We start from the raw sequence: 22,846 nt of genomic DNA, 5'->3' as shown, positions 1-22,846 counted from the left end.
TTCTGTGGGACCGGATAAAAAGCTTCCTGAACAAGCAAAACTGTGGGGTTCCAATGTGAATTCCACTCCACAGGAGGCTTTTCAGAGATTATATAACTTGAAAGATGACTCCCAGCGCATCCACATTCTCTCATTGTCTTCCTCTTTCTTCAACATTTTGGGATGAAGCCTGTTTGGTCTAATTGACTCAAACTTTAGTCCAGTTAACTTTTGAAGTACGACCTCTTTCCTGTTCTTATTTTTTTGTCCCTTGTTTCGTATTTTTGGGACATTTAATCTCCCGATGAAGGGCTTCTGATTGGATGTTGACTGACGGCCTGTGTTTTTCCAGTACCACATTCTTCGACACTGATTGCAAGCATTTGCGATCCTCACTTTCTCCTTTTCCACAATCCTGACATTTGCATAGTATCTCACTGTGCTGATTCGCTTTGCGTCTTGCCAGGCCAGATGATCAGCTGAAGCCTCGCCCACACACACGTGCTCTGTTTCTCCTGACTTTGAACGAAGTTTGTACCTTTCCTGTTCAGAACACCATACTATTCAGGTTAGGATAAATGATGTGACTTCGTCAGACTCTGCTGTGATCTTTGATCCAAATTTGCTGAGTGCAAATCAATCCTTCTAATACCCTATAAAATTGATTTGAAGAATATAATTGAGAGAAAACCCATTCAAACATGCTCAGTCAAGTGTCTAAACAACTCTTTATGTGGCTCAGTGTCAAGTGTTGCCTTTTCACATTCCTGTGAATCATTTTGGACATTTTGACAGATGGAAGACGGGGTAGAATTGCAATCTGATGTTTTTGAATTGGATATCCATTGCAATACCTTCATCATTTCCAGGTGTTTAACCTGTAACTCCTCGCCTGCCAGTAATCTGGGACTACGTGCACTACGTGGACTGCAGCAGTTTAAGAAGATAATCCATCGACTTCTACATAGGCAATTGGAGATTGACAATATCAGCCAGTCTTGCTCATGAAAGGGCTGGAGAGTGGGGTGAACTAATCTGCTCAGGGAACCAGCATGGGCACGATGCGCCAAATTATCTTGTGTTGCAATCATTCGGTAATTGCGACTAAAATTAAAGAGAAAAAGATTCACACAGGCTGCCATGGATCTGCTTCTGCATCCACCACTCAGTAAGAAAGCAGCTAATCGTTGGAACATCTGACTTTTAGATTCAGTGCTGTGAGAAACACCTGCAAGAAAATAATAGCAAAATACTGCAGCAGCTGAAATATTTTTTTTAATAAAACAGGCTATGCTGGAAACCTTAGCTGGTCGGGTTTGTGCAGGGAAAGAAGGTAGATGAATGTTTTAGCGTGAGCAGACAGACATCAGGAAATAAAAATGAAGCAGATTTTCCTCATCCTTATGATCTGAGAAGCAGAAGGAAAATGGAGTAAATTTGTGACAGTCACAGGCTCTGGGGATGGTAATTGGTGGAAAACTCATAAAGACACAGTCGACAAGAGTTATGGTAAAATAACAAAAAGAGGTATCTAAAATTCATCACTGTCAATCCAGGTAAGAAATTCAGAAGACACAAATATACCTTGGTTTGGGTTTGGTGTGTGTAAATACTCTCCTCTGAACTCACTGTAAATGCAGTTTCGTAAACCCTTCTCTACCAGTCCAGGAGAGAAATTCACAATCATTGTGTCCTGGTCACAGTCTTGTTCCATGTACTGTGCTATACTGTAGAAGTTGGCAGACGTTATCTCAAGTCCAAATGGCACTCCGTCAGCGCCTAGTATCACCGGATCCATTGCTCACGCCACCTGAACATGCTTAAGAGAGGATAAAGCAAACATGACTGACAAGAGAAGTCAGTGAGAGCACAGAAACAAAAGAAACACACCATCTGGTGTAGATTAGTGAAACCTAGAGCATTTGGAAGGGTTCAATAACGAGCAGAGAACAACCGAAATGGCAAGATGAGTTATTAAGATTTAGTACGTACGTGTGTGAACTTGAAATATAAAGAATGGTGCAAGAGTTTGTTCACATATTTAAAAGGTTACAGAGAGATTAGTAAGGTAAAACAATGACTGCAGATGCTGGAAACCAGATTCTTGAGTAGAGTGGTGCTAGAAAAGCGCAGCAGTTCAGGCTGCATTCGAGTAGCAGGAAATTCCGACGTTTCGGGCAAAAGCCCCTCATCAGGAGTACAGGCAGAGAGAGCCTGACGGGTGGAGAATTAAATGTGAGGAGGGCGGGGGTGGGGAGAAAGTAGAATAGAGTACAATAGGTGATTGTGGGTGAGGATGAAGGTGACAGGTCAGTGAGGAAAGTGGGAGAAGGTAGCTTCAGGGCAGAGGAAATGACCTGGGAGTTGCAGTGGAAGAGGACTCCCTGAGATTCTTGTAGAGAGAGGAGGAACATTTCTTCAATGCAGGCATCCTTGCAAGAGTATTCGCAGTAGGGTTAAAGTCAACTCGGTAAAAAACAATTACTGCAGATGCTGGAAACAAGATTCTGGAGTAGAGTGGTGCTGGAAAAGCACAGCAGTTCAGGCATCTTCCGAGGAGCAGGAAAATCCGACGTTTCGGGCAAAAGCCCTTCATCAGCAATACAGGCAGAGCGCCTGAATTGTGGAGAGACAACAGAGAGAAGAGTGAAATTGGTGCACTGGAGAAGACGTAATGGGGAACAACGAAATGGTGCAGGTGAACACGTACTTTGCATCAGTTTTCACAATGAAAGACAACAACAAAATATGTGAATTAATAGACACGTAGGGAAGAAGTGAATGAAATGCCAACAATAACCAGAAGATGCCGGGGAAGCTGCAAGGTCTGAAGGGATTAAGTCACTGAGACCAGATGGACTGCATTCGTGATTTCTGAAGGAGATTGCTGAGGAAATTGTGGACGCATTGGTCGTGATCAGTCAGGAGTCATCGGCGTCAGGGTGGGTCCCAGATGACGGGAAATTTTTAAATGCAACACCCCTGCTGAAAGAAAGGGGAGAGGCAGACACAGACTACTGACAGTGTTGCACAGTACTTGGAAATGGATGGTAAATTACAGCAAAGTCTGCATGTCTTCATCAAATGGACGTCATGTCTGACAGCTATGCTAGATCTCTTTGAGGAAGTACCAAGTAAGTTAGGCAAAGCAGAGCCAGTGGACGTGATATAATTCAATACTTATAAGTCCTGTGATAAGGTGCCATACAGCAGACTGCTAAATAAGGTAAAAGCATGCTGTTAGTGACAAGGAGGGGATTGGCTGACTGGCTGAGTGAGAACAGAGGGGTCTTTTACAGGATGGCAGCTACTGATTTTTTAAGACTTGCACAGCCATCGGTGTTGAGAGCATGACTATTCAAGTTACACGTTAAACATCTGGGCAAAGGAACAGAGTGCATTTTCGCTACAGTTGCACTTGACACAAACGTAGTTTGAGAGACAGGTCGTGTCAAGAAAGCTGGGAAACTTCATAAGATGCTAGGCAGGCGCAGAGAGTGGGCAAATAAGTGGCAAATGCAATACAAAAAGGGATGTGTCAGGTTATGCAGTATGAGAGGAAGAAGGCAGGCTTCGACTAATTTCTGTTCACGGAAAGCCTTTAGAAATCCGAAGGACAAAGTGACTTGGGAGCCCTAGATCAGGCAGGTGCAGTTGGAATTCAGGAAGGAAAATTCAATTTTATAATTTATATCAAGGGGCCTCAAATACAAGAGCAGAGATGTCCAGTTGAGCATTTATATAGTCGTGGTCAGACTGCATTTGGAATATTGCAGGAAGTTAGGTCCGATATCTAAGGGTATTTCAGAGTCATACAGCAGGTTAGCAGACCATTCACTCCATATATACCATGCAGAACTCATTGCCAAATTAAAATAGACCCGCCTGCCTGCCGTTGTCCCCAAAACTTCCAATACATTCCTAATCAGTTACTTATCCAAATGACTGTTAAATACACTGCAGTACACCAGAAGTGCAAAAAGAAGAAGAGGAAGGCCGATACAAGGTATTCGTGAAAAACGGATAGCCACGCAACTTCATCAATAGATGCCTAAGAGAAAGACCACGGAACGAGGACATACTACAACCAAAAGGACTAGCCACACTACCATACATCAGGAGCATCTCAGAAATGACAGCCAGACTACTGCGACCCCTAGGACTCATAACGGCACACAAACCAACAGCCACGCTCAGACAACAACTCACCAGAACGAAGGACCCGATACCCAACAAGAGCAAGACGAATGTAGTGTACAAAATACCATGCAAGGACTGCACAAAACACTATAGAGGACAAACAGGAAGATAGCTAACAATCCGAATACATGAACATCAACTAGCCACGAAACGACACGACCAGCTATCCTCAGTAGCCACACACGCAGACAACAAGCAACATGAATTCGACTGGGACAACACTACTATCATAGGGCATGCCAGACAGAGAACAGCCAGGGAATTCCTAGAGGCATGGCATTCATCCACAAACTCCATCAACAAACACATCGACCTGGACCCAATATACCAACCACTACAGCGGACAGCTGAAACTGACAACCGGAAGCGGCAGGGACAGACCACTCTCAACACCGGAGGAAACATCAAAGAAGCGCTTCGCAGGAGGCTCCCAAGCACTGATGATGTCGCCTAGCCAGGGGACGAAACGTTTGCAACAAAACCTTCCAGCTCGGCGAACAGAACCACAACAACGAGCACCCGAGCTACAAATCTTCGCACAAACTTTGACTGTTAAATAATTTAACTGTAGTTGCATCCATCACTTCCTCCAGCGGTTTATTGCACACAGTGACCAAAGAGTGTAAAACAAAAGCTGCCACTCATGTCCTTTATAAATCTTCCTTCTCGTACTTTAAACATATGCCCCTGGATGCGATCTCCCTCACCTTTGATAGTAATCTTATTTATGCTCCTCGTGATTTCACAAATCTCTATAAGGCCAAACGTCGAAGTCCTCTGCTCCAGTGAAAAAGAAACCGCAGCCCATTTTTATAACAGAACACTTCTATTCATGACATCATTCTGGTAAATACTTTCTGAACCCTCTCCAATATAATAAAATCCTTCTCATAACGAGGAAACAAGAACTGTACACAATACTCCAGAAGATATGATGACATTGAATAGGGTCCGAAGAAGGTTTAAACGAATGATCCTGGGGGGAAGAAATGCTTGTCATAAAATGTTGAAAACTCGGGGGCTGTACTTGATGCAGTTTAGAAGTTTGAGGAGAATCTGATTGACACTTAAACAATACAGAGAGGGGCAATTAAAGTGGCTGTGGAGAAGTTTTTTAACTAGCACGAGAGACCAGGAGCCGACTGCACAGTGTCAGAGAGAAAGGATGACCATTTTGAAGTGAGATGCGGAGGAATTTCTTCAGCAAGAGGCGAGTCATCCTTTGGAACTCTGCCGTAGAGGGCTTAGTGGTCAAGACATTGCAATGTTTCAAGACAGACATAGATAGGTCCCTGATTGATAAGAGGATCAACAGTTACAGGAGATGGCAGAAAGCCGAAGAATGAGGTTGAGAAACATATCAACCATGACCAAATATTGGAGAGGTCTCGATGGGTTGAATGGCCTAATGCTGCTCCTTTATCTTGTGGCGTTCTCGCTATTGCGTGTGACTTCAACCTGCCCATAGACTGAGCAAGTCAGATCAGTGGAGGAGACTTGCGTGGTATACGTATGAGATGGTTTTCTGAGTCGCTACATTAAGGACACAAATTGAGGCCAGAGCATCCTTGATTACGTACTGTTTAATGGATATTGGTGAGCTAGCTTAGTTGGCTGGTCGACGAGATTTCGATGAAGAATGACAGCAGCAGCATGTGCACAGTTCTCGTACTGGTCTCATGAAGTCCCCACATTTTCACCTTGTGCCTGAGGCACAACGACTCTCAGGTTAAAGCACCAACAGTCAAATCGGGCAATCTCTCTCTCTCTCTCTCTCTCTCCCTCTCTCTCTCTGTCTCTAATGAGTCAGCAGGCCTGGGAATATGTCAACTTTGATTTCAAAGCTTTATTTGTATATATGTCAAGGAATAATTGACAATCTATCTCTATGCTGTCACTCAGGAAGAGTGAAGAAGTCAGTGAGAGAACTCTTCATTAAGGTGCAGAGTGATAGAGCTGACTCAGATTTTGAGCCGAAATCTAAATAGAAGAAATGATACTGATATGAAGCGTGAGCAGGGTATAACAAATTGGGAAACAGAACTTAAAGGGATAACAAGCACTTCAAAAACATTTACACGAACTGCAACTGTTTCTCACTCCTGTCTGACACAAAGAAACCGGGAAACGTGGCCATGTCATGGCTAACAAGCGATATTAGGCATAGCATTGCACTCAAGGAGCCTTACAAATTGGCTGAAAATAGCAGCAAACATCAGACATCAGCAGAAGATGAAGAAAGAATTAATACAGAACGAAAATGTCATTTAACATATAAAGAATTGTTATAGCTCCTGAAGGTATATGAATTGAAAAAAAAAACGATTCTTGAAAACAAATCCCTTACAATGAGAAACAGAGGATGTTATAATGCGGGATAAATATTTAGCACACCAAATAAATATGTATATTGGTTCTGTCATCACAGATGATAAAAGTAATATTCCTAAAGTGCTGGGAAGAAAAAGAGAGGGAGAAACTGAAAGAAATCAGTATTATCAGGGAGATAGTGTTGTGGAAATTGATGAGATTAAAGACAGTAAATTCCACCAACTGCGAATCAAACAGCAGTGTACATAAAGTCACCCTAAATGCAGTGAATGCGTTCTGTAACTAGAGTGTGGAGTCTAAATAGAGTAAATTACTTGTCATATTTCAATATTCTATCGACTCTGAAACAATGTCTAGGGCTTGGAGGTCAGTTAATATGACGCCACGATTTATAAAAGGAAGTAGCGAGAAAACATGGAATGACAGAAAAGTTAGCCTAACACTGGAAAACAGTAATTGGATTGGACAGAGCCAGCATGAATTTACGAAACTAAAATAGGAAAGGCGATCTCGTCTTCTTGTACACAAATCGCTGAACGGAAGCATGCAGGAGCAGCAGCAGGTGAGGAAGGCAAACGGTGTGTTAGCCTTTGTACTGAGAGGATTTCAACACATGAGCAGGGAAGACTTGCTGAAATTGTGCAGGGTCTTGTTGACAGCACAACCGAGAGTGCAGTTTAGGAATCCTTGTCTGATAAAGGATGTTCTCCATTCGGAGATGGCACAATAAATGTTTACCAGACTAATTCATGGGATGACAGAACTGACGTATGAGGATTCGTTTGGATGAAAATCACTCAACTTTGGAATGATGAAGTAGGATGTCACCAAAACGAGTAAAATTCTAAAAGGTACGAACAAGGTAAATGCAGGAAGGATGCTTTCAATGACCAGGGCGTCCAAACCATAGACGGTTGGGAAGTGGCGTCACTCCTAAGAATATGGGTAGTCCATTTAAGACTGAGATGACGATTTTATTTATTAATCAAAGACTGGTTACTAAGTGAAATTTGATGCCACGGAACGTAATTGAAGCCAGAATGTGGAATGTTGACAGATGAAGATATTTAAAGTTTTGAGGCAAGAGGGATCATAAGGTGTAGGCCTAAAGAAGTAGCAGCTTACTGTGCGGAATGATCATATAAAATCATACTGAATTAAAGAGAAGGATCAAACATCACAACAAGCTAGGCCAGTTCTAATATTTCATATTTCTATTCTGTTAAAGGTGGGATATGAAAACCAATTGTTTTTAACTGACGCAGATATCAGTAACATATTGTCTAGATTTAAAAAATAATTCTGTAAGTACTTACCAAACAGTAATTGGGGAGCAATTTTAGCATACGAACTTCAGCAATTCGATGAGGTGCAAAGTAACTTTTGAGATTCGTACACTGGCTGTTCTGTATCTCAATTTCAATTCAGTTCTCAAATTGCTGAATGTTCTGACAAAAACGAGATAGTATGTATGAAATACGTAAACGTCTTTAAAATGTTGCTAATACTGGGTGGAGGGAGTGGTAAGAAAGTGTGGAGAAGGGGAGCAGTGAGAAAAACAATGGGTCGGGTTTTTGTTGAGGGATTGGCCACGAATGACCCCAAATTCCAAAACTCCCGCGACCCGCTATCCTGCTCAGGAGTGCTGTCCCTCCACTTTCTGCTCCATTCTTTCCGTCTCTGACAAATTTACAGCAAGGTCAGTGATAGAGGTGTTAATGGGGTACACTTTCCCACCAATTCCAGTCACTAATACTCTCCCAAGCGTCTCCCTACAACATTACATCCTCATGGGCCACCGCAATCATTTCAAACAATATCACTTATTTTCAGCTGTATTCACACTCAAGATAGATCAACCAACCGTAACCTGATAAATTAAAAAAAAATACAACTGAAACAGGAATAGCGGTCGCTGACGGGGGCCTGTTTCTGAGAAGAAGACTCATGCTCTCTGTGGCTTAATTGGCGATCCCAGATAAACTATGTTTGGTTCCAGAATCATTTCATGACCAAACCTGTAACCTCTAACTGGGCTATAGCATCTGGCGCTTCCCTCCCCTTTAGCCCTCACTCAACGATTGTCGCTTGGAGCCAACAACATTTCGTTCCATTGAGCACTCGCCGCGAGCATGCTCACAGTTCATGTTAACCCTCTGCATACTGCAGGATCCATCCCAAGTGATGACGTATAATGTTCAACAGCGAAGAAGAGGCGGTCCTACAGGATCAAGCTGGAGGCACTGGTCCTCCAACCAATCAGAGAATCTCATGGGCTCGCTGGGCGGTCTGATAAATCAGAGAATGCTGCTTGTCTAAAATAATCTAACCAGAACTTCCACACACCAATGCTCAATCAAAGTTCGCTTGAAAAATTCTTCCAGTTCAAAACACAATTGTTAATGATGACTCTGTTCCCTTTCCCGCAGACGAAAGTGAGGACTGCAAATGCTAGAGATCAGAGTCAGCATTAGAGTCGTGCTCAAAAAGCACAGCAGGTCACGCAGCAACCAAGGATCATGAAAATCGAAGTTTCAGGCAGGCACCCTTCATCAGTAACCTTTCACGCAGCCAATTTATGATCAATATTGCTACTATCCCTTCTATTCCTTCATCCCCAGGTTTCATGCACAGCGGTCTCACAGAACATTTGTCTTTTGTTTGGCCAATCTACATTTATCTGATCGCTTTGGATTAGCATCATCAAGACTTCTTCTTACCTCATCAAAAAAATCGGCAGAAAGTTCACCACAATTTTCTGTGAACAATTCTATTTTAACTTTCCTGAATGAAACACATATTTCTTCACGTGGCACCTCATTTTGTCTGTTATGACCGTTTGCAACATGTTTCATACAGCTTTAAACGGTTATCCTGTCAGTACTGAATTAATTGACAAAACGTTTCTCATGGCAAACTGAAAGCGTGCATACATTTTAAAGATGAGGAAATGTGTCTGAATGAGTTGTGACTTGGACATTAGTTATCGTGAATACAAAGTAAAGGCAATCTGGTTGTGATGGTGTTGACCTCTACCACACTTTCAGAAGCTGCCAGACAAGCTGAATACTTCCAGCATTTTCTGTGTTTTTTTTTAAAATATATATCAGATTGCCAGTATTTGGCTTCTGCACTTGAACTTGGGACAAAAGGGATGAAAAGTGGGTCGAAAGCAGGAGCAGTCACCTCCTTCAGTCATGCAAAACCCAGCTCTTCCTCTGGTTTTTGTAGTTTTGTGACAACACTAACTGGCATGAATATTGGATTTTAATGATCATCTAAGTATTTACATGTTACACTTTCAGTCCAAATATGGAAGAAAAAAAGCATCAATTTATATCAATTTCACAATTTATGTGCGCATGTCCAGGTCATAATTCTACTTTTAAGGGGAAAGCAGCATTTCATATTGGTAACAGTAAATGCTAACGATTCGCAGGCCATGGCTGTGAGAGCACGGAATCCAAATGACTGGACTTCCAGGGACAGTCGCTGTTTCTATCAACATGGACACTGTCTGATTCGGCATTACAGTCTGCCATCCTTCTGCTCATGATGCCTTCAGTTCTGTCTTGGTTTTGTTCCGACTGGTTTCTAATGCTCAGGCTATCCAATCATCTATTATGTTGCTTTTTCTAAAGAGTGAGGATCCTTCTCTCAGAGCACACTGGCTCCGTAGTTCAATGTTTAGGTAGGGGAGGAACACAGACAGGGGAATGGCTGAATGCTTCCTTTCTTTGCTGAAACCAAACTCTGGTGTTGAAATTTGAAATGGGACAAAATAAGCCAATTGAGTGCAATCCTATTTTCTGGCTGATCTCTCCAAAGGCCACAGTCACTTCGCCAGAACGTGTCTGTGTGTTTGCCTCTGTAAGTGAAATGGGGTTTCGATCACCGACGGGGTGTGAACACAGGTTATCCATCTTAAACCTCAGTCGGATACATTGCAAAACGTGCCTGGATGATAGCATTACGACGAGTGCTTGAAACATTTGAGAACACAACGGGAGAGGCCAAGAGCTGAAAACTTGGATGATGGGCCTCTTTCCATTCTGTAACCAGTCGATGACTTGCTCAAACTTATGTACTGATAAATTAAACGCCATATGCTTTGGCATTAAAAAGCAGTTCAACCCCTTGCGAGGCAGCACTGGTGGTGTATTGGTTAAGAGTCGGTGTTTTCTTCACTGCGGCCAGGGTTGGGTGCCTGGTCAGGGAATCAGGTTATATTGTTGCTGAGAGTGACAACAACGACAGTGGAGCAGCTCTGATGGGAATTCTTCAATAACTCAGATCAGTTCATGCCTCGAGAACATCAGAGTTCATGTCCCTGCTCCTTCAAGAAGGGGAAGGTACCTTGACAGTCTCTGCTCATTCGGTCAGTTCATCCTTCATTCCCATAAAGATTCACAGATTTGAAACGGGGCTCTTTTTAATTGTTTCCTTAAAACTCCCACGGGTTGCAGGTATTGGATTGGTTTGAAATTGATAATGTGCACAAGCGCTGCGTGCGAGATGCTCCTACCTTCCCCTCCTCTCTTCCCCTCCTCTGACAGCGGTCTGAGGTTGACTCTGATATTCTCGGTTGCATTCATCGATTGGAGACATTAATCGGTATATTAAAAAGTGCCACAAATAATTCAAACAGAATTAATTTCTTTCAAATGCTCTGGCTACAAAGTACTCAGAAACAGCTCATTTTTGAGAGATACTTAGGAAAACCGAGTTTAAGAAGATAAACAACTTGCTTTGCAAGATGATTCCAATGAAGACGTCAATTCTTTTGAACGATTCGGTGGAATCTTAGTTCTTTCTATTACCACAGACACATCTTTCGAGAGTGACAAATGCCTCAGTAGGGTCCGACTTTCAGAAAATTAGGAATTTAACCATTTGGCTACTTCTTCCTTCACTTTAGACTTGAAAACCAGAGCCTGTTTACGTAAGTAAAGATGTAAACAGGCAGCAGGCTGCCATTCGAGGACAGGCCAAGCCGTTTAGAATTGAGACACGCTGAACGTATACCTCCTGAGGCAGCCTGGCTTCCTGTAATCTCCCATCATCCTGCCTGTTTACTTTGGATTCCTCTAGTTGTGTTGTCGTTACATAGGAAGAGAAGCATTAAGCCGCTTCCCGTACCTCTCCTCCCCAACTGTTTCCCCGTTACTCTACGGCTTCTATTCTCTCATGTTGCTCTTCCTGCCAAACTGGAGCATTCTTCACGTCAGCTGCTTGTTATCCATATGTTCCTCGAAGGAGAAACACAGAAGTGGAATTTCAAACTCAAACAGATTAGCCCTGGAGAAAACTACTTCACGCTTTTTCATAAGAAATAATTACCACCCTATCTAACCCTATGATTATCTTATATGTCTCTATTAAGTCATCTCTCAACCTTCTTCTCGCCCACGTAAACAGCGTCAAGTCCCTCAGCCTTTCCTCGTAAGACCTTCCCTTCATAGCAGGCAACATCCGAGGAAATCGGCACGCTTTCCAAAGTTTCCACATCCTTCTTATAATGTGGTGAACAGAACTGTACACGATACTCCAAGTACGGCTGCACCAGAGTTTTGTACAGCTGTCGCATAACCTCATGATTCCGAAACTCGATCCCTCTATTAATGCAAGCTAAAACACTGTATGCCTTTTTAACAACCCTGTCAACCTGGGTAGCAAATTTCAAGGATCTCTGTTCCTGAACATCTCCACTTCCATGAAACTTACCATTAGCACAATACTTTGCACTCCGGTTACTCCGACCAACAAGAATCACCTCACAATTGTCCGCATCAAACTCTATTTGCCAACTCTCAGCCCAGCTCTGTAGCTTATCTATGTCTCTCTGTAAACTACAACATCCGTCGTCACTATCCACAACTCCAGCGACCTTAGTGTCGTCTACAAATTTACTAACCCACCCTTCTACGCCCTCATCCAGGTCGTTTATTAAAATGAAGAGCAGCAGTGGATCCCACACCGACCCTTGCGGTACACCACTGGGAACTGGTGTCCAGGATGAACATTTCCCATCAACCACCGCCTTCTGTCTTCTTTCGGAAAGCCAATTACTGATCCAAACTGCTATATCTCCCATAATCCCATTCCTCCGCATTTTGTGCAACAGCCTACTCTGGGGAATCTTATCGAACGCCTTGCTGAAATCCAGATACACTAAATGAACCGGTTTACTCTCATCTACCTGTTTGGTCATCCTCTCAAAGAACTCAATAAAAGTTGTGAGGCACGACCTACCCTTCACAAAACTGTGCTGACTATCTCTAATCAAGTTACTCTTTTCCAGATGATTATAACTCCTGTCTCTTATAACCTTTTCCAACATTTTACGAACAACTGAAGTAAGGCTCACTGGTCTGTAATTACCAGGATTGTCTCTACTCCCCTTCTTGAACAGGTGAACCACATTTGCTATCCTCCAGTTTCTGGCACTCTTCCTGTGGACAATGACGATTTAAAGTTCAATGTCAAAGGCTCGGCAATCTCCTCTCTGGCTCCCCAGAGGATCCTAGGATAAATCCCGTCCGGCCCAGGGGACTTATCTACATTCACACTCTGCAGGATTTCTAATACCTCTTCCTTGTGAACCTCAATCCCACCTAGTCTAGTAGTCTGTATCTCAATATTCTCCTCGACAACATGGCCGTTTTCTAGGCGATTAATGTCGAAAGAAATTCATTTAGTGCTTCCCCTGTGCCCTCTTCTCCACACACAACTTCCCACTACTATCATTGATTGGCGCTAATCTTACTCTTGTCATTCTTTTATTCTTTAAATACCTGTAGAAAGCCTCAGGCTTTATGCTGGCCCTATCCACCAACAACGACTCATGTCTCCTCCTGGTTCTTCTGAGCTCACTCTTTAGGTCTTTCCTGGCTGTCTTGTTATCCTCAAGCGGCCTAACTGAGCCTTCACATCTCATCCGAACATAAACCTCTTTCTTCATCGTGACCAGAGATTCAACTTCCTTCATAAACTACAGCTCTCACGCTCTACAGCTTCCTCCATGCCTCACAGGTGCATACTTATGTTAGACACTCATGAGCTTTTCCTTGATTAAGCTCCACATTTCTAATGAGCCCAAAACCTGCAGTTTCCTTCCCCATATGATGCTTCCTAAATCTTGCCTAATCGCAACGTAATTGCCTTTTCCCAAGCTGTAGATATTGCCCAGTGGTATGTATCGGTCCGTTTCTATCACTAAAGTAAACATAACAGAATTGTGATCGCTATCACCAAAGTGCTCACCTATTTCCAACTCTAACTCCTGGCCGCGCTCATTACACAGTACCAAATCTAATGTGGTTTCACCCCTTGTTGGCCTGTCCACATACTGTGTCAGGATGCCCTCCTGCACACATTGGACAAAAACGGATCCAACTATAGTACTCGTACTATAGTGTTTTCAGTCAATATTTGGAAAGTTGAAGCCCCCCCCATGACAACTACCTTGTCTGTCTCATTGCTATCGAGAATCATCTTTGCTATCCTTTCCCCAATATCTCTGGTAGTATTCGGAGGCCGATAGAAAACTCCCAACAGCATGACCTCTCCTTTCCTGTTTATAACCTCAGTCCATACTACCCCAGTTGATGAGTCCCCAAACATCCTCTCTGCAACTGCAATGCTGTCCCTTGACCAATAATGCCACTTTTACCATCTTCTCTGTTTAGATTAGATTAGATTACTTACAGTGTGGAAACAGGTCCTTAGGCCCAACAAGTCCACACCGACCCTCCGAAGAGCAACCCACCCAGACCCATTCCCCTACACCTAACACTCGGGGCAATTTAGCATGGCCAATTCACCTAACCTGCACATCCTTTGGACTGTGGGAGGAAACCGGAGCACTTGGAGGAAACCCACGCAGACACGGGGAGAATGTGCAAACTTCACACAGACAGTCGCCCAAGGTGGGAATTGAACCTGGAGCGTCTGGCGCTGTGAGACAGCAGTGCTAACCACTTGTCACCTCCTGTTCTTATTGAAACATCTAAATTCTGGGACCTGCAACAACCATTCCTGTGCCTGCTCTATCCATGTATCCGAAACGGCCACAACATTGACGTCCCAGGTACCACCCATGCTGCAAGTTCATCCACCTTATTTTGGATGCCCCTGGCGTTGAAGTAGACACACTTCAAACCAACACCTTGCTTGCCGGTGCCATCTTGCATCCCTGATACTTGATTTCGGATCTCCATACTCTCAACCTTTTGTATACTCGAACGACAATTTTGGTTCCCATCCCCTTGCTGGATTAGTTTAAACCCACGCCCAATAGCCTTAGCGAATATCCCCCCCCCCCCCACCCAGGATATTGGTACCCTTCTGGTTCAGACGAAGACCATCCTGCTTGTGCTGGTCCCAGCTACCCCAGAAAGAGCCCCAATTATCAAAGAATCCAAAACCCACCAGCCTGCACCATCCCTGTAGCCACGTGTTGAACTCCAATCTCTTCCTATTCCTCGCCTCACTAGCACGTGGCACGGGCAACAAAACAGAGACAACAACTCTGTTCGTCCTAGCTCTAAGCTTCTATCCTAGCTCCCTGAATTTCTGCCTTAAATCCCCATCTCTCTTCCTACCTATATCGTTGGTGCTCGATAGACCATGACCTGTGGCTGCTCCCGTTCCCACTTAAGAATCCCCAAAACACGATCAGAGACATTATGAACCCTGGCTCCTGGGAGGCAACACACCAACCGCGAGTCTCTTCCGTCCCCACAGATCTTTCTATCTGTCCCCTAACTATGGAGTCCCCAATGAATACTGCTCTGCTCCTCTCCCCCCTTCCCTTCTAACCAGCAAGGATAGACACTGTGCCATAGCCCGGTGCCCCACTGATTTCCCCTGGTAAGTCGTCCCCAACAATAGTATTCAAAACGGTATACTTATTGTTGAGGGGAATGGCCACAGGGGATCTCTGCAGTGCCTGCCAGTTGCACTTCCGTCCCTTGACTGTAACCATTTTGCCTTTTACTTGTACCTGAGGAGTGACTACCTCCCTGTAACTCCCCTCAATAACCCTCTCTGCCTCCTGAATGATCCAAAGTTCATACAGCTCTAGCTCCAGTTCCCTAACGCGGTTTTCGTGGAGCTGGATTTGGGTGCACTTCCCGCAGATGTAGTCAGCAGGGGCACTAGTCATGAGCCTCACCTCCCACATTCGGCAGGAGGAACATTCAAATGCCCTCACCTCCATTCCCACGATTCTAAATTCCCAAAGAGACTGTTGAAAAAACAAAGAATAAAAAAAAACTCGTTATCTTCCAATCTTACATTACCCACACCTCAACCCACCTATCACACTCTCAGATACCTTGACTCCTACTATTTGTCTCTGTACCTCCTCGGCTCAAAAGCCTCAGTCCAAATGAAGAGCTCTTACCTGAAACGTCGATTCTCCTGCTTCTCGTCTGCTGCCTGCCCTGTTGTGCCTTTCCAAGTCCACAATCTCTACTCAGTGGCGAGGCAGTGGATTTGTGTTGGGGACTGAAGATAGAGGCCTCACGTTTGCACAATTCAATTGTAGGGAATGTCTGCTCCAACAGGACATGATATCAGAGAAATCCGGACAATGTTTGACCTCGAGCAAACGGGCATTTGATGGTGATCACATCCACCTGTTGACATGATATATCGCAGAAGTGGAGGCTGTGTGTCTGAAAGATTCTTACAAATTTCCTGTCAAATTGTTGGTGCCTAAATCCCTTAACTTCAATCCTAGCTTCAGGCACAATCCACAGTCTGTGAGAGACTCTTTCCCATTCTCTTGATTTTTAAAAAATTATAACATCAATTTCACAGCATATTAGAAGGGGTAGTTTTAATAAACAATCACTCCACCATGATAAGATGAAGTCGCGCAATTTATCCGAAATAGAACTTGATCAGAGTTTGAACATGGAAGGAAAAGGCTCCGGTTACGGTGGGAGAGAATCCTTCACTTGTTGTGTGTGTGGACAAGGCTTCTGCACCCACCAGAGCTCACAAACCACAATTGTAGTCATATTTAAGTGAGACTGTAGACAAGTGATGATTCATTTCTCCATCTGAGCTGAAACCCCATGAAAGCAATGTCACCAGGAACAAGCTCAATGTGTGGGAAGGGATAAACTCCTTCTCTGACCCACTGCGACACCTGCTCGATCACAATGGCGAGAAATCATTTCAAAGTCTGGATTGCGGAAAATGCGATAACACATCCTGTGATTGGATTATCCAACACCATGCTCATACTAATGAGAAACCTTTCATCTGTCCAGACTTTGGAAAATATTATCATACCTCTGTGTAGTTGATGCATGGGAAATGTGCTCACACGAATGAACGTCCTTTAGAAGTTCTGGGGACCTGGCGTCCGATCCACGTGCTCATCCAGAGGACAGACATCTTCAATTCCACAACTGTGGGACGTGCTGCAAATGTCCGATCGATGTGAAGTCCCATCAACATTACTAACAGGTCTTTTCAACGCCCAGACGGTGACAAGTGTTGCAAATGTTCCTGGGGACTGACATGGCATCAACGTATTCACAAAGAAGAGACACTTTAAATGCTGAGATTGTGGTAATCACTATACAAGTTCCTTGGGATCGTTTAATCATGAACGTCTTCACATTGTGGAGAGACTATCAAATATCCGGTGTGTGGTGGGATGTGCTCTCCAGTCTTTGCAGGACTGATGTTCATCGACATTTTCACAAGTTGAGAGACACTTCAATTGTTTTCATTGTGGGACTCGGTTGGACGATCATCTCAACTCTCAGTACACCAGCGAGTTTGCAGTGGGCAGAACGTATTTACATGCTTCATTTGAGAAAAACAGTTAGCTCACGCATCGACCCTGCTGAGACCGCAGAGAGATCCACTGGGGGAAGGAATTCACTCACTCATCGAGCCTGCTGAGAGAGCTCAGAACGCAGAGTTCAACTGCGATTGAACTTTGTTGTTCGTGACATTCAGGACTGAAAGCAAAGTTTTAATATTTTAGATAAATGTCAAACAAAACAATTTTGTATTCAATACCGTACGAGAGGTCAATATAAGGATGGGATTCCGTAGTACTTGAAGCATCAACACAGGTTCTTAAGGACAAATGTAATAGAATTCTATGAGGAGGTAATGAGCAAGTGAGAAACAGTAAATTCTGTGAATGTGATCAGCTTGAAATCGCAGCTGGTATTTGTCAAGGTGCAGCATCGGAAGCTGCAAAATATGGGTCTATGGTGTCAGGGGCAAAGGATGACAGCGCGTGACGTGTGGGGTTCAGCAAGAGTCAGTTTAGGCACCACAACTATTCCCGTTATGAGTGAATGATTGGGTCAAAGGACCTGAGAGTGTTGTTGATATTTTGCAGAATACACAACAACAGGTGTCAGGACAGATGGTATTGAGGAAGTGGGCAGGCTGCAGAATGACATGGACTTGTTGAATGCTTGGATAAAAAATTGTTGCAGTTAGAACACTGTGTGGAAAAGAGTGAGGCCATAAAGTAATGGCATGATTAGAGGCATAGACCATTTTGTGACGGGGAAATGCTTCAGAGATCCCTCGGTTAAAGATACTTGAGAGATCTAGTTGAGGTTTCTCTTATGTTTAACATGCAGGTCCTGTTGGCCGTTCAGAGGGTAAATGCAATGTCGGCATTCATTCAGGCGAGTTAAAAACCAGCTGCAGAGGTTTACAACTGACGCGATAAGAGGCGCTCATCAGACGCATTTGGATTATCTGGAATAGTTTTGCCCTCATGTCTCAGGGGAGATATATTGGTGGATAGGAGGTTGTCAATGGCTGACACAATGGCAGCACTGCTGTCTTCCAGCCTTAGCAACGCTGGTTCAATTGCTTCATCGGGCGACTGTCTGCAGTTTGCACGTTCTTTCCGTGTCTACGTGAGTTTTCTCCACAGAAGGAAAACACGTTGTTGATGTCATTTGGCCATGGGAAATGCAGAGTTATAGGAATCTGGTAGAGATGTGAGCTTATGTGCAATGATCTTCGTATGTTTCATGGGTTCTTCTTGGGCTGATTTGCCTTTTCGCACATTGTCAGGATTCTATTAGAACAACGTTGATCGCAGGGATGAAGGACTTGTCGTCTAAGAATTTTTTTTTTTTAAAAATCACAGTTTCCATGTAAACATGCGATCTCAAGTCAATCTCTTGAACAATATGAGGAGTGGAGGGGCATTCTTCAAAGGAAATCATGAAGGCAAAGCGAGCATATTGGATAGCCTTAGCACATAAAGTTAAGGATAATCTAAAGAGATTTTATAAGTACATTCAGTGCTAGAGACCACATCGGATCCCAGAAAGATGCAAGAGCTAACATTTGTCTTGTACCTCAGCAGATGGGAGAGACACTAAATGTTCATTTCACATTAGTGAACGAAATGGAGGCTACAAACATTGATGTTTTGAAAGTAGTTCACATTGAAAAAAGGAAGTTCCGGAAGACTTGGAAAATATAAAGTTGGATATTTCTCTGGGATCTGATTACGTGCAGCAAGGGCTTTGTGGGAAAACAGGGAAATAAACTGTAGGGCCCTTGGTAGAAGTATTTGCATCACCTATTACTGCGAGTGATGTGCCCAATAATTAGGGTGTAGTTTTGTTGAGGAACGGATGAATGGAGAAAACTGAAAATGATATACCTGTGAGGCTTGCTAAGGTCGTGGGTAAGTTGTTGGAAGCAATTCTTAGCAATCGGATTTATATGCATTTTGAGATACGAGTAATGAATAGGGCTAATCAGTTTGGTTTTGTGCGAGGGAATTTCTGTCCCACAAACATGGTTGGGTGTTTTGAGGACGTAACCAAGAATATTGATGAGGACTAAGTGGTAGGCATTGTTCAGTTGGAATTTAATAAATCCTTTTAAAAGGTTCCACAAGGTTGATTAATTTTTAACATAGACTTCAACGTAAGCTTTACAATTAGATATAAAATTAATTTAATGGTAGAAGGCATGATCAGTGGTGGAAGGTAGTGTTCTGAATGGAGGACTGTTACTAGCTGTGTTCCACAGGGTTCAATACTGAGCCCACTTTCGTTTTTCATTCATACAAATGATTTAGATAAAAAAATGTATAAAACATGGTCAGTGAGTTTGCAGATGAGATCAAGATTGGTAGGAGAGTGGACAGTACAAAAGGTTGTGTCAGATTGTAACAGTAGATTATCAGTAAAAAATACTGAAGTAATTTATTTGATTTATTTTATTTCCTCTTGCTAATCAAATGCTGGACCCGGCAGCTCGAACGAAATCAGAAGCACTGTGGTCAAAGCAAACGTTCACAGTTGAGGAAATACACAGGAATCAGGGTGATGTTACTGAGCAATTGCCTGTGTGTGATGACATCACCCACATGAATACACAGCATTTGGGTTTGCGCAAACAGGTGATCTCGACAAAGAATGTGAATGTCTGTGGAGAAAACGAAAAGGAGATTTATCAGAACAGTCAAAGAAATGCGGAATATTATATCTAAGTTCAGGGTGGAGAAGTTGAAGTTGTTCTACAGACATCAAAAACGATTCAGGTGTGATTTGTTCAACATACCAAGGTTTTAATACGTTTAGGAAGTTAGAGGAAGAGCAGCTGTTCCCGTTTCATGGGAAACAAATGTATGATATTGTGCAAGAATTACTGCGAGTCAGAAGGTAAAACTTCCATGTTGCTTTTGTCTTAGCGAATAAAGTGGCATGATTTAATCTTGATACATAATTTGGTTTCCGTGTTCGAATCTGTAAATCCTCCTCTGACATGGTGTAAAATAATTTTTCAAAGGTCATCTTAGTCCGGGACTGAATTTCAGAAAAAAAGAAATATTTCTGCATTTTTGGAGCTTGCTGTGTTTACATTCTCCCTGCCTCACTCTGTGTCGAAGGACTTATACACTCCATTCCTGTCAGTGCAAGTGAGACATTCACAAAACCAGCAAATATTATCACCCACAATGCTTGACTTCAGTTGTCACCATTTTGTGATGCGGTACGTTTCATTTACAAAGAAAGCACATTTGTCCCCATGAAGCTTCCTTTCACCCTTTGTCTGCCCGTCCACTACATTTGTTGGCTGCTGTTCTGATAAATTTCACCTCTACTCTCTTGTTGTTCTTCCGTAATTCGACGGAACCTCGAACCGAATCCTAACTTCATGCTAATTTCTGGTTGTTTATTTTACATCAATGACCAGAGCAGAACAAGCTTGCAGGAAATTGAATAACACACAAAAAAAATTTAAAATTTCCTTCCAGAAAATTAACCGACTGCAGTGTCAGAATATGAGAAATGTCAGAGTGCAATGATATTTAGTCAATTTCATAATGCACCGATACTCCCACACAAGCTGAGTCTTTGCAAAATGTTTATTTACAATTGTGACAATTCCCTGGGTAAGATCCTCCCTCAATCCACAAAAATGTATGCTGCCGAAAACTGTTTCAGTTCAGATTGAAATGACTCAGGGTACTTTCCATCAACCCAATGTTTCCTGCGCCATGTCAATTGAAGAGTATCCAGATGAGGTTAGAACTCCCAGCCTCTTCTCCCAATGCTCCCTATTCCATGTCAACAGAAGTTGCTCCAGCCGAGCTTGGAGCTCCCAGCCTGGGCATTGCACGCACCTCTCTGCCTTCATAGAAGGACTGCATGCAAACGGACTTTGTCACTGGCAGAAAGAGTAAAGATTCACGCGTTCATTCCACTCCCAATTTCCGATCGGATCTTCGCCACTGCGTCACTAAATTTCTCTGACTCCAGACCTGGGAACCGGTGTGACGTGAGTGTTCAACAGTTGTTACTACGTTCTCCCGCGGCACTGATAAAGTAACGATGTGAAACTTCGTTGTTTTTGAGACTTACATTTCAACAATTTGTGTACTATCGCCTGTACATTTCATCTTTGCTCGAAATCTATTGAACTCAGTCTTCAACATTCTCAATAATGGAATCTCCACAGCCAATGAGGGCATCGAAGATGACGATTCATTCCAATCTCAGTTCGTTGTCCTCTTGTGCATGTGGTGCTGTTCCTCGCCAATCTCAGCCATTGCATTTATTGCTTTTACTGTTGAGTTTTTCATGTGATCGTCCTCAGCATTGTGGCCTTAGCAACCTTCATTCAAATCCGAGTATCAGTAATGCGCATTTGTTCCATGTTACTTCACATTACCCCTGCAAAACAAACGCAGAAAGGAAACAACGAATTTTAATGTGAAAATACTCTCTGAGGTGATGATTTATTTGCTTCAAACTTTATCTGCATCGAATCTCGGAGAATTTTCTCCCTTTCACAATCACTATTCTTCCTTTCCATCCCTCCTCCCATGTCTCTGGGGCATTGCACAAAGTAACATTCACTTTCACATTGACACCGGTAGGTTAGTGTTGCAGCTGTCACTCTTGTAAGGTGAACATGCCCGAATACCACCATGAGGACCTTTAAGCCACTTTATGCAATCAGATAATGTGGTTGGTTATCAATCCTCATGTACAGTGTTTGATTTGCATGGACCAGAGTTCATTGGAGCACTGGGTTCATGAAAGGACACAGAACAATTTCGAGGGAAAGGGACTTTATTGGAAAAGACCAATGTTTGTGAATTCCCCACATTTATTTCAAGTCTGTATTCGTCTCTCACTAGAGTATTATGTACAATGGTGCAATTCACATAAAAGATGCACTATGCCAGCTGTGAAAACGGTGCAGAAGTGATTTGCCAATATATTGTCTGCACTGAAGAACTTCAGCTATGATAGAGTTCATTTAGACTGGCCTTGTTTTTCTGAGAGCTGTAGAGGTTGAGAGGAGACAGTATTGAGATGTAGGAAATAATGAGTGGAATGGGTTGGGTACACTTAACGAAAACGTTCCCTATGATGGAGGGATCAATCAAACGGTAGCCATAGATTTAAGATAAGAGTCATAAATGTTCGAGTAGCTGTAGATAGAAAACTTTATCAGCTGGGAAGTGGTTGGAATCTGGACATCACTGTTTGTATGTGTCAGAGCGGCAGAAATTCTCACAATTTTTAGAGATATTTAACTGTGAATTTGTAATGCTTAAGGCATACAACGTTAAATGATGGAAACTGAGATGAGGGTAATCAAGCAGGTGTTATTGACAAGAACATGCACAAGTAATTGCAGGCTCAGTTAGCTCTGACATGCACCGTGTGGCGTTTGGTAACCTCAGTTGTCACGTGGGAGGCCAGGGTTCATTTTCCCGCTGGGGCGGCTCTGACTGTTTGAGGGTTTCAAGATTTGTGTTAAGATCTGCAGTTCCAGTGAAGGGTGCAGATGGTGTGGGGAT

Source organism: Chiloscyllium plagiosum, unplaced genomic scaffold (genome assembly GCF_037043375.1).
Source record: "Chiloscyllium plagiosum isolate Xiang-an unplaced genomic scaffold, Cpla_swu_hap1 HiC_scaffold_24, whole genome shotgun sequence".
Lineage (NCBI taxonomy): Eukaryota > Metazoa > Chordata > Chondrichthyes > Orectolobiformes > Hemiscylliidae > Chiloscyllium > Chiloscyllium plagiosum.
Note: the sequence above shows the minus strand (reverse complement) of the source record.